This window comes from Lampetra fluviatilis, chromosome 64 (assembly GCF_964198595.1).
Source record: "Lampetra fluviatilis chromosome 64, kcLamFluv1.1, whole genome shotgun sequence".
NCBI classification, from domain to species: domain Eukaryota; kingdom Metazoa; phylum Chordata; class Hyperoartia; order Petromyzontiformes; family Petromyzontidae; genus Lampetra; species Lampetra fluviatilis.
Genome location: NC_136338.1, coordinates 6590343 through 6602695, shown reverse-complemented (window position 1 = coordinate 6602695; position 12353 = coordinate 6590343). Strand labels below are relative to the sequence as shown.

The 12353-nt window shown below is 50.3% G+C and overlaps 1 long non-coding RNA gene across 1 annotated transcript in view; it reads right to left on the bottom strand.

The window, feature by feature from the left end:
* LOC144951978 (uncharacterized) overlaps positions 1–6273 on the bottom strand; it is a 32452-nt gene extending 26179 nt beyond the window's left edge. Inside the window, exon 1 of the long non-coding RNA XR_013640558.1 lies at positions 6101–6273. This is a non-coding gene — a long non-coding RNA (uncharacterized LOC144951978). The remainder of the gene's footprint in view (positions 1–6100) is intronic.
* Positions 6274–12353: the final 6080 nt, after the last annotated feature.

Genomic DNA, 12353 nt, shown 5'->3' with positions numbered 1-12353 from the left:
GGGAGGGAGGGGTGATGCCATCAAAAACCAACAATCTCAGCAATCAGACCGCATCGGTCAGATGATGACATAGATAATGTTTATTTTAACGAGGTTTAGTTTCCACCACGAAGCTGAACTGTGGAGTTTTTTTTAATCAAAAAGGACCCTGGCCAATTACAAATTATTGCATCAAGGGAAGTGGATCATCAGCATCATCGTCGTCATCATCATCATCGTCGTCGTGTGGAATTGTTGTTGGCGGCAGTCGAAAATGGCCTGAAGTTGATTCGAAATGTGGAGGGGACAACGGCGGAGGACGCGAAGGCGATGAGATGTTAACTACCAGGCGAGGGAGTCAACATCTCATAGCCACCGTGATGATGATGATGACAGAGAGACGCAAACTCTAAATATACAGCAGCAGGCATCAGGGTCGGGATCGAGCCCACGACCTCCTGTATACCAGGCGAGGTAGTTCACATCTCATAGCAACCGCGGCACACCGAACCTTCACTACTATACACTACACTATACACTACTATACACTACACTAGTATACACTACACACTACACTACTATACAATACACTACACAGTACACTACTATACACTACACTTTACACGACTACACTATACACTACACTAAACAATACACTATACACTACACTACTATACACTACACTACTATACAATACATTACACTATACACTACACACTACACTATACACTACACCACTATGATGTGCCACGACTGGAGCTTCTTGGCACCGCGAGACACACACAGAGTGAGAGAGACAGAGAGAGACACACAGAGAGACAGAGAGAGACACACAGAGAGACACACACACAGAGACAGACACACACAGAGAGACAGAGTGAGAGAGGAAAGTGAACACACCGACTACGGGACTCTGCCCCATGGATCGTGAGGAGGATGATGATGACAGAAGTTCGTGGTTCGGATCTCCTAGGACGCCCTGGTCATCACTGCGGCGGTGCTGCGTCGACCGCACATTCCCACGCGCCCCGTCTGTTTCGACGACTGACTTCAAGCAAATTTAACAAATTTTAAATAAAATATCCAAGAGCAATCATCGCCCCCCCCCCAACCCCAACTGGCCGAACTGATGCACCCCCCCCCCCCCGCCACTTGCAGGCGAAGTTCCTGAGTCGCCTTGTGCTGCACAGGCAGAGCTGCCGCTGGGGGTGCCCCTTTCAAGTGTATCGATACGATGATGATGAGGATGATGATGAGGATGATGATGATGAGGATGATGATGAGGATGATGATGATGAGGATGATGATGAGGATGATGATGATGAGGATGATGATGAGGATGATGATGATGAGGATGATGATGAGGATGATGAGGATGATGAGGATGATGATGATGAGGATGATGAGGATGATGATGATGATGAGGATGATGAGGATGATGAGGATGATGATGATGAGGATGATGAGGATGATGATGATGAGGATGATGATGAGGATGAGGATGATGAGGATGATGATGATGAGGATGATGAGGATGATGATGATGAGGATGATGAGGATGATGAGGATGATGATGAGGATGATGATGATGATGAGGATGATGATGAGGATGATGATGATGATGAGGATGATGAGGATGATGAGGATGATGAGGATGATGAGGATGATGATGATGGGAATTTCACGGGAGAGACTGAGAGAGAGGAGAAGGAGGAGGAACGCGTGGGATAACAAAACCCACGCGGGTTCTTGACATCTTCACCACGTTGATCTTCATGCAGCAGTGGACAGAACATAGTGATGGCGGTGTAGATGAATGTGATGGAGAGATACTCGCTGGGAATTCCACGGCAAGACGGAGAGGAGAGAGGGGAGAGGGTTGCGTGGATTGGGGAGCACGCGCTGGGGTTCGTGATGACATCGTCCAAGCCGTGGCGAGGAGTGAGTGGGGTGTGGAGGTCACGGCCAGAAGAGACGATGGTGATCGATGATGGTCGATGATGATCGATGATGATCGATGATAGTCGTTAAGACGAACAACGGAGTTTGCGGCCGAGAGAGAGAGAGGGAGGACGTTCCAGCGACAAGGAGATGGAGCGATGTTAGAATCAGATCCTCGTGTGTGGAGGAGCCAGATGGCCTGGTGCATCGCTACTGCCGTGAGGGGGAAGGTTTCATCCAGCAGTGGACTGACCATGGCTGCTACGACGACGACGATGACGATGATGATGGAGGCTTGGGGAGGCCTTCATCAAGCAGTGGATTGAGGATGGCGCTGGTGATGATCGAGGTCTCGGCTTGCCACGGTGCCATCGCCCGCAGTACCGCGTGCTGTCCGCTAAGCGGCAGCCTCTCAGCTCGTGGAAATTGACAATTCACCTAAAACTAAATTGTTTTTTTACTTGCACCAGATATGTGTGTACGGTGAACTTCTTTCGCACCGCACGTAGCCAATCGTGCTTCTCAGAAGCGACTCGGGCCATCACGAATGATAGCTCCAACGAATTGGCGGCTCAGCATCCTCATCAGCATCCTCATCAGCATCCTCATCAGCATCATCATCAGCATCATCATCAGCATCATCATCAGCATCATCATCATCATCATCGCGTGGACATTTAGAGCAGCAGTCAAATGCTCCGAAACGCGTGGTGACGTTGATTCTAAATGTGGAGGGGAAAGAAACCGGAGGAGCAGGAGACACAAACTTCAAATATACAGCAGCAGCAGACCTCAGGCTCAGGATCGAACCCACGACCTCCTGCATACCAGGCGAGGTAGTTAACATCTCCTAGCCACCGTGATGATGATGAGAGATAGAGACGCAAACTCCAAATATACAGCAGGAATCAGGGTCGGGATCGAACCCATGCCTCCTTCATTCCAGGCGAGGTCGTTAACATATCTGAGCCGCCGTGATGATGATGATGACAGAGAGAGAGACACGCAAACTCAAAATATACAACAGTAGGCATCAGGGTCGGGATCGAACTCACGACCTCCTGGATACCAAGCGTGGTAGTTAACATCTCTGAGCCGCCGTGATGATGATGAGAGATAGAGACGCAAACTCCAAATATACAGCAGGCATCAAGGGTCGGGATCGAACCCACAACCTCCTCTATTCCCCGCGAGGTTGTTAACATCTACGAGCCGCCGTGATGATGATGAGAGAGAGAGAGACACGAACACTCTAAATATACAACAGGCGTCGGGGTCGGACTCGAACCCATGCCTCCTGCATTCCAGGCGAGGTCGTTAACATCTCCTAGCCACCGTGATGATGATGATGAGAGAGAGAGACACGCAAACTCTAAATATACAGCAGGCATCAGGGTCGGGATCGAAACTACAACCTCCTGCATTCCCCGCGAGGTCGTTAACATCTACGAGCCGCCGTGATGATGATAATGATGATGAGAGAGAGACACGCAAACTCTAAATATACAACAGGCGTCGGGGTCGGGATCTAACCCACAACCTCCTCCATTCCAGGCGAGGCAAATAACATTTCCTAGCCACCGTGATGATGATGATGAGAGAGAGAGACACGCAAACTACAAATATACAGCAGGAATCAGGGTCGGGATCGAGCCCATGCCCTCCTAGATTCCAGGCGAGTTAGTTAACATCTCCTAGCTACCGTGATGATGATGATGAGAGAGAGAGACACGCAAACTACAAATATACAGCAGCAGGCATCTCGGAGCCACCAATGAGCGCGTGCGTTGCACATCCGTGTGCAATCCACTGCTGGATGGAGGCCTCTCCCCCGAGCGAGTGTGGCAGAACAACAACAACAACAAGGCCGTGGCGAGCATTCGGGAGGTCGCCAAGCTGTGTTCAGATAACCAGAATAGGCACCACCCCCTCGTATCGCAAGGCGCCATCGAGCCTCTGCGTTCACCATCACGCCCGTGGTAACGCGCACGCAATGGCCATTTACCACCGGTCGCCTTTGTCCCCAAACGCTCGCGCAAAGACGAGTCTATGAAGTTGAGGGCTGCAGCTATACACCGGCTTGTTAGCGAGCACCTATTAAGGGCTTGCAGAAAAGCAGCCTGGCCCGGCCCGACCCGGGCCGCCTTTGTCTCTCCGGCGATGATATTTACGGCGGAGTCGGATCAGATATCGCTCGCCATTGATATGAGCAGAGATCACTTTTAGCCTCGTCCGTCCAAGGTCTCTGACCCCCCTCCACCCTTCCGGGGGGAGGGGGTGGAGGGGACACTTCCCCACCCGGCACACCAAATCCTTCCATGATCTACCCTCTCGCTAAAACTTTCTTTATTATGTTTGCCAGGTAAGAAGGGCCCCCACTGATCTGGGTAGCGGCTTCTTGTTTTTTCGGAAGCGAATTGCCCCCGTCGCCAATGATGGCAGCTCACGCGAAGTGGCCGTCTCGTCACCGTCGTCGTCGTCGCAATCTTCGTGTGTGAGTTTAATAGCAGCAGCCAAATAACTCTAGAAACGCTGTGCCGCTCGATTCTAAATGTGGAGGGGGAAGGGAGAAAAATCCACTCGACCACGGGGAGAGAGAGAGACACGCAAACTACAGATATACAGCAGCAGGCGTCAGGGTCGGGATCGAACCCACGGCCTTCTGTATACCAGGCGAAGTAGTTAACATCTCCTAGCCACCGTGATGATGATGAGAGAGAAAGAGACACGCAAACTACAAATATACAGCAGCAGGTGTTATTAGGGTTGGGATCGAACCCACAACTTCCTGCATACCAGGCGAGGAAGTTAACATCTCATAGCCACCGTGATGATAAGAGAGAGACACGCAAACTGAAAATATACAGCAGCAGGCATCGTCAGGGTCGGGATGGAAGCCACGACCTCCTGTATACCAGGCGAGGGAGTTAACATCTCCTAGCCACCGTGACGATGAAGAGAGAGACACGCAAACTCCAAATATACAGTAGGCGTCGTCAGGGTCGGGATTGAACCCACGACTTCCTGCATACCAGGCGAGGGAGTTAACATCTCCGAAAACTGCTACCCATAGACTCAACACTGCCACTCATAGACTCAACACTGCTACCCATAGACTCAGCACCGCTACCCATAGACTCAGCACTGCTACCCATAGACTCAACACTGTTACCCATAGACTCAACACTGCCACCCATAGACTAAGCACTGCCACCCATAGACTCAACACTGATACCCATAGACTCAACACTGCTACCCATAGACTCAACACTGCTACCCATAGACTCAACACTGGCACCCATAGACTCAACACTGCCACCCATAGACTCAACACTGCTACCCATAGACTCAACACTGCCACTCATAGACTCATCACTGCTACCCATAGACTCAACACTGCTACCCATAGACTCAACACTGCCACCCATAGACTCATCACAGCTACCCATAGACTCAACACTGCTACCCATAGACTCAACACTGCCACCCATAGACTAAGCACTGCCACCCATAGACTCAACACTGCTACCCATAGACTCAACACTGCTACCCATAGACTCAACACTGCTACCCATAGACTCAACACTGCCACCCATAGACTCATCACTGCTACCCATAGACTCAACACTGCCACCCATAGACTCAACACTGCTACCCATAGACTCAACACTGCTACCCATAGACTCAACACTGCTACCCATAGACTCAACACTGCCACCCATAGACTCATCACTGCTACCCATAGACTCAACACTGCCACCCATAGACTCAACACTGCCACCCATAGACTCATCACTACACAGAGACTCATCACTACAGAGACTCATCACTACACAAAGACTCATCACTGCCACCCATAGACTCAACACTGCCACCCATAGACTCAACACTGCCACCCATAGACTCATCACTACACAGAGACTCATCACTACAGAGACTCATCACTACACAGAGACTCATCACTGCCTCCCATAGACTCAACACTGCCACCCATAGACTCATCACTACACATAGACTCATCACTATCCATAGACTCATCACTGCCACCCATAGACTCATCACTGCTACCCATAGACTCATCACTACACATAGACTCATCACTGCACAAACTCATCACTACCCATAGACTCATCACTGCTATCCATAGACTCATCACCGCTAAAATAAAACTCAGACTTACAAGATCAACGTCTTCCAGCGCTTCCTTGTCCGAGTGAAATATCTTCAATATCGACGTGCAGTGTAAAAAAACGAAGTTTATATTTAACTTCTATTTATTTATTTTGCACAAAGAGGCTGAAATGTCGCGGTTTAGCTGCACGTGAACCCCTCCTGAGCGCGCGCCACGCGGCGTCAATCAGCGGGAATTGATTGCTGGCGATCAGCGCTCCCTTTATAGATTATCTCATTGTCACCACCCCTCCCCTCCCCCCATTGTCACCACCCCTCCCCTCCCCCCATTGTCACCACCCCCTCCCCTCCCCCATTGTCACCACCCCCTCCCCTACCCCCCCTCCTTCCACGATATTCCAATCGTGACCCCCCCTTATCCTTCCCCTCCCTCCCCCTTACACTCCCCACTGCCCCACTCCGATGGCCCCCCTCCCATAATTCCTCCTCTATTTCCCCCCTCCCCTATATCCCCCCCACCCCAAAGCCCCCCATAATTCACCCCCCTATATTCCTCCCCCACCCCTAAATCTCCCCTCCCCGATATGCCCACCCCTTCCCCCCATAGCCCCGCCCCCCTAATTCCTCCCCGTATAACCCTCCCCTCTATCCCTCTCACCTCTATCCCCCCTCCCCTCTATCCCCCGTCTCCTCTATCCCCCCTCCCCTCTATCCCCCTCCCCTTTATCCCCCCTCCCCTCTATCCCCCTACCCCCTCCACCTGCCCAGCCACATTTAGAATCAACACGCGTTTAGAATTTTTCGATTATTTGGCTTCTGCTAGAAATGTCCACGTGGTCGTGATGATGGTGATGATGATGGTGATGATGGTGATGATGATGGTGGTGATGGTGGTGATGATGGTGATGATGGTGATGATGATGGTGGTGATGGTGGTGGTGGTGATGGTGGTGGTGATGATGATGATGGTGATGATGGTGGTGATGGTGGTGATGATGGTGATGATAGTGGTGATGATGGTGATGATGATGGTGATGATGGTGATGATGATGGTGATGATGGTGATGATGGTGGTGATGATGGTGATGATGGTGATGGTGATGATGGTGATGATGATGGTGATGATGATGATGGTGATGATGGTGATGATGATGGTGATGATGGTGATGATGATGGTGATAATGGTGATAATGGTGATGATGATGGTGGTGATGGTGATGATGATGATGGTGATGATGGTGGTGATGGTGATGATGGTGATGATGATGATGATGATGGTGATGATGGTGATGATGATGGTGATGATGATGATGGTGATGGTGATGATGATGATGGTGATGATGGTGGTGATGGTGATGATGATGATGGTGATGATGATGATGGTGATGGTGATGAGGAGCCATTTGGTTGAGCTGCCATCATCTGTGATGGCCAGCCCAGCTTCTGAAAAATAATTTGCCAGGTTTGCTTTACCCCCTAGAACTACTTAAGAAATTCAATATCACGACTATCTACAACATTAATGTGCTCAAACATGCACCGTAGGCAAAACCCATACCAACGTCAACTTCCACGTTGATTCCCAAATCCATGCGTACAACACGAGACACGACAATGGCATTCGCGCCCCTTCCCTCTGCCCCACACACACACACAGAGTCACTCCTACGTCAGATACAGAGGTTGCCCTACTCTGGGAAGTTGCCAAAATGTCATCACCATCCCTCAACAACTTCAAAGCAGAGACTACGGGTCAGGCCAGATTGGTAGCTACACTGCCCAGGAGGTCTCCTCCATGATCCCACGTGTAGCCTGAACAGGCTGTAGGGGCAAGTTTTGTTAGCGAGCACCTATGAAGGCCGGCACGGCACACGAGGGGGTGGGTGGCCAGCACCACGCCATCGGATTTCCTCCTCCTGCAGTTTCAAATCTTCACATTCTGATGCTAATTCTCCAGACCCTTGCCATATCCCACGATCCCCCCCACCACCATCCTCCCCCCACCCTCCACCCAGAATCCACCCCCAGCCATTGGGGGGCCGGGGTGAGTGTGTGGGGGGTCACGTGACCTCCCCCCCCCCCACCAGTCACCCATCCCCTCGTGTCCCCCCCCCTCACACCCCCACCCAGAATCCACCTCCAGCCATTGGGGGGCCGGGGTGAGTGTGTGGGGGGTCACGTGACCTCCCCCCCAGTCACCCATCCCCTCGTGTGCCCCCCCCCACACCCCCGTGCGTTCATGTGCGCGGTGACGTCTCAACGGATGCGCGTGGGCTCACCCCCCACCCCCACCCCCTCAACACGCAAATAAAAGACAAAGGTTCCTCGTGTAGCCTCTAACAGACTGTTGGGGGGGGGGGGGGCAAGTGCTGTTAGTGAGCAGCAAGGCCGTAGCCGTGGAGTCAACACAGGGGGGGAACAAATTTGAAAACGAATTTCCTGCCTAGAATATTAAAACATTCACTAACACGTGGGATGGACTTTTTATTTAGTTTTGTACAATAATGTCGAATAGTGTATTGCATTACATTGCTCTGTGTTAACTTTTTAACCTTTTCTTGTGTCATTGTATGTAATGGCAGAGATTAGGGATTAATAAAGTACAAACATAACCACAATCATATCAACAGAAATCTATTTTATAGCAATATATTGGGGGGGGGGACATTTTGAGAATATGCATTATAATTACGGCCTTGGTGAGCAGCACTTATGAAGGCCGGCACGGCGCGCGACGAGGGGGGGGGGGAGGTGGTGGCCAGCACCCCCCGGCCGCCTTTGTCTCCCCAAGTGACGATATCTACTCCACATCGCACCCGAGGGTACTCTTTTGAGGCTGAGTCGACCTATCGCGGAGCAGGCCCAGGACCGGTTCAGAGAATCATCACCGGTGGTGTTGGTGGCCGTGAGCGGGAAGCGAACTCGGGTCGTAGCGCAGCGCGCCAACCGTTGCACCACCGCTCCCCACACACGGACAAAGACAAAGATCCCCCGTATAGCCTCAACAGACTGTTGGGGGCAAGTGCCGGTCACACTTTGTCTCTACCAGTGGCGATGTTTACACACCGCACCAGGCACTAATCTATGGCTAAGTCGACCTAGGGGAGTCCCAGGACCACACACTACCACCAATAACAACAACCCCCATTCGCCACTAAGTGGCGGTGACGTCATCACGGCGCTTGTGCCAGGCTAAGTGCACGTTAAGGCCACTGGAGGTGTCGAACGCCCGCTGGCAGGAGGTGCTGGGACAGACCCAGCAGGTGCCATGGGTCGACTAACTGAGATGAATGGCAGATGCACCACCACCTGTGCCCACTACTAACACTACGAACAAAGACAAAGCTCCCCCGCATAGCCTTCACATACTATAGGGGCAAGTGCTGTTAGCAGGCACCTATGAAGGCCGGCACGGCGCATAAGGGGGTGGGTGGCCAGCACCACGCCCGGCCGCCTTTGTCTCCCAAGTGGCGATGTTTGCACACCGCACCAGGTACTGATTTGAGGCTGAGTCAACCTAGGGGAGGCCCAGAACCGGCTCACATAACCGTCACTGGGTGTTGGCCGTGAGCGGGAATCGAACTCGGGTCGCTGGGTTCGCCACGCGCTGCGTGCTAACCGCTACACCACCGCTCCCCACAGACACACACCACCTTCAACCACGACCCATCATCATTATCATCACCATCACCACCATCATCATCACCATGACAATCATCACCATCATCACCATTATCACCATCACCATCATCACCATCATCACCATGATCACCACCATCACCATCATCACCATGACCATCATCACCATCATCACCATTATCACCATTATCACCATCACCACCACCATCACCATCATCTCCCTTTCCCCTCTGTGGCGTCCACGGGGTTCAATGGACTCCATCATCAACGCCGCTCAATTAAGGGGGATCCCACGGGGGAGATGTGGCCTCTCAAGTAAACATCGCGTTGAGTTTCCAGCGACAACCCACACACACAGAGAGAGGCGAGAGAGAGGCGAGGGAGGGTGTACAAGACACGTCGAGTGATCCCAACGCGTGACGAGTCCCTTGATGAAGGCGCAGACCTGCAACTGCCTGGCTCACGACAACTGTTGGCAGACATGGGCCTCCGACTCCATAGAATGGAGCGCTGAGATGTTTGTGTGTGTTGAGCTTTTTTTATTCCTGGTTCTTTCGGTAAAGTCACGTAGAAGGGAAATAATAACATAATAAAAATATTACATCATTAAATAAAACATATATAATAATAACTGAAATAAATATATTTGTACGTAGCCGACCGTGCTAATATGTGGGTCTACATGAGTCTGGGTGTCTGTGGGTCTCTGTATTTGTGTTCATTGAACTTCTTTCGCATCGTACGTAGCTAACCGTGCTAATCGGTGAGTCTCTATGGGTCTCGGTGTCTGTGGGTCTCTGTATTTGTGTGTGTTGAACTTCTTTCGTACCGTACGTAGCTAACCATGCTAATCTGTGGGTCTACATGAGTCTGAGTGTCTGTGGGTCTCTGTATTTGTGTGTGTTGGACTTCTTTCGCACCGTACGTAGTAGCCAACCATGCTACTCTGTGGGTCTACATGAGTCTGGGTGTCTGTGGGTCTCTGTATTTGTGTGTGTTGGACTTCTTTCGCACCGTACGTAGTAGCCAACCATGCTACTCTGTGGGTCTACATGAGTCTGGGTGTCTGTGGGTCTCTGTATTCGTGTGTGTTGGACTTCTTTCGCACCGTACGATGTAGCCAACCATGCTACTCTGTGGGTCTACATGAGTCTGAGTGTCTGTGGGTCTCTGTATTTGTGTGTTGGACTTCTTTCGCACCGTACGTAGTAGCCAACCATGCTAATATGTGGGTCTACATGAGTCTGGGTGTCTGTGGGTCTCTGTATGTGAAAATGTTGAACTTCTTTCGCACCATACATAGCCAACCGTGCTCATCGTAGGTGCCGGGGGGAGAAGAACAAAAAACTGACCGCAAAATGCACTTTTATTAGGAAGCCACTGGAGCTGTTCACTTTGAAATCTAGTTTGAAAACTCCGTGGAGCTGTCACGTACCACACAACACGTGGCCAATTAGTGACTAGTTCAGCACGAACCGCTGTGTGTGTTGGAGAGTGAAACCCACGGCGACACTGACAATGGGACCACTGTGACGTTTCGCCAGGGACTTGGAACGACAACAAGAAGCAACCAGCAGTGAACTGACGAAGCTGCTGGTTGGGGTTGTTGCTGTGATCACCGGCGAAACGTGTAAAGGGTTCAAATTGTAAATGTTGTTGTTGTGATGGGTTTTACTCTCCAACACACACACCGGTTAGTGCTGACGTGGTCACTAATTGGCGTTGAAGTGGTCCCTAATTGGTGTTGAAGTGGTCTCTAATTGGTGTTGAAGTGGTCACTAATCGGCCACGTGTTGTTCTGCGTGACCAACATGGGCAGAGTTGTTGGTGGTGGAGGGTTTAACAGCACACCATTGTATATTTTTACACGATTCAAACATGTATATCTACATATCGCTATATGTATCTATATGTATCTCGACGTGTCGCTATATGGGTCTCTATGTATCACTATGGATGTCTATGTATCTCAACGTATAGCTATCAGTCTCCATGCATCTCTATGGGTTTCTACTTATCCTACGGGTCTCTAGTATCACTACGTATCTCTATGTATCTCTACAGGTCTCCATGCATCTCTACGAGTCTCTATGTATCTCAATGTATCTCTACGTGTTGCTACAGGTCTCTATGTATCGCTATCAGTTTCTATGTATCTCTATGGGTCTCTATGTATCTCTATGAGTCTCTATATATCTGTGTATCTCTACGGGTCTCTATGTATCTCTATGGGTCTCAATGTATCTCTACGGGTCTCTATGTATCTTTAGGGGTCTCTATGTATCTCTATGTATCTCTACGTATCTCTATGTATCTCTATGGGTCTCTATGTGTTTCTATGTATCTCTACGTATCTCTGCGTGTATCTATGTATCTCTATGTATCTCTGCGTGTCTCTATGTATCTCTATGTATCTCTACGTGTCTCTATGTATCTATATGTATCTCTGTGTGTCTCTATGTATCTCTATGTATCTCTACGTGTCTCTATGTATCTCTATGTATCTCTACGTATCTCTATGTATCTCTATGGGTCTCTATGTGTTTCTATGTATCTCTACGTATCTCTGCGTGTATCTATGTATCTCTATGTATCTCTGCGTGTCTCTATGTATCTCTATGTATCTCTACGTGTCTCTATGTATCTATATGTATCTCTGTGTG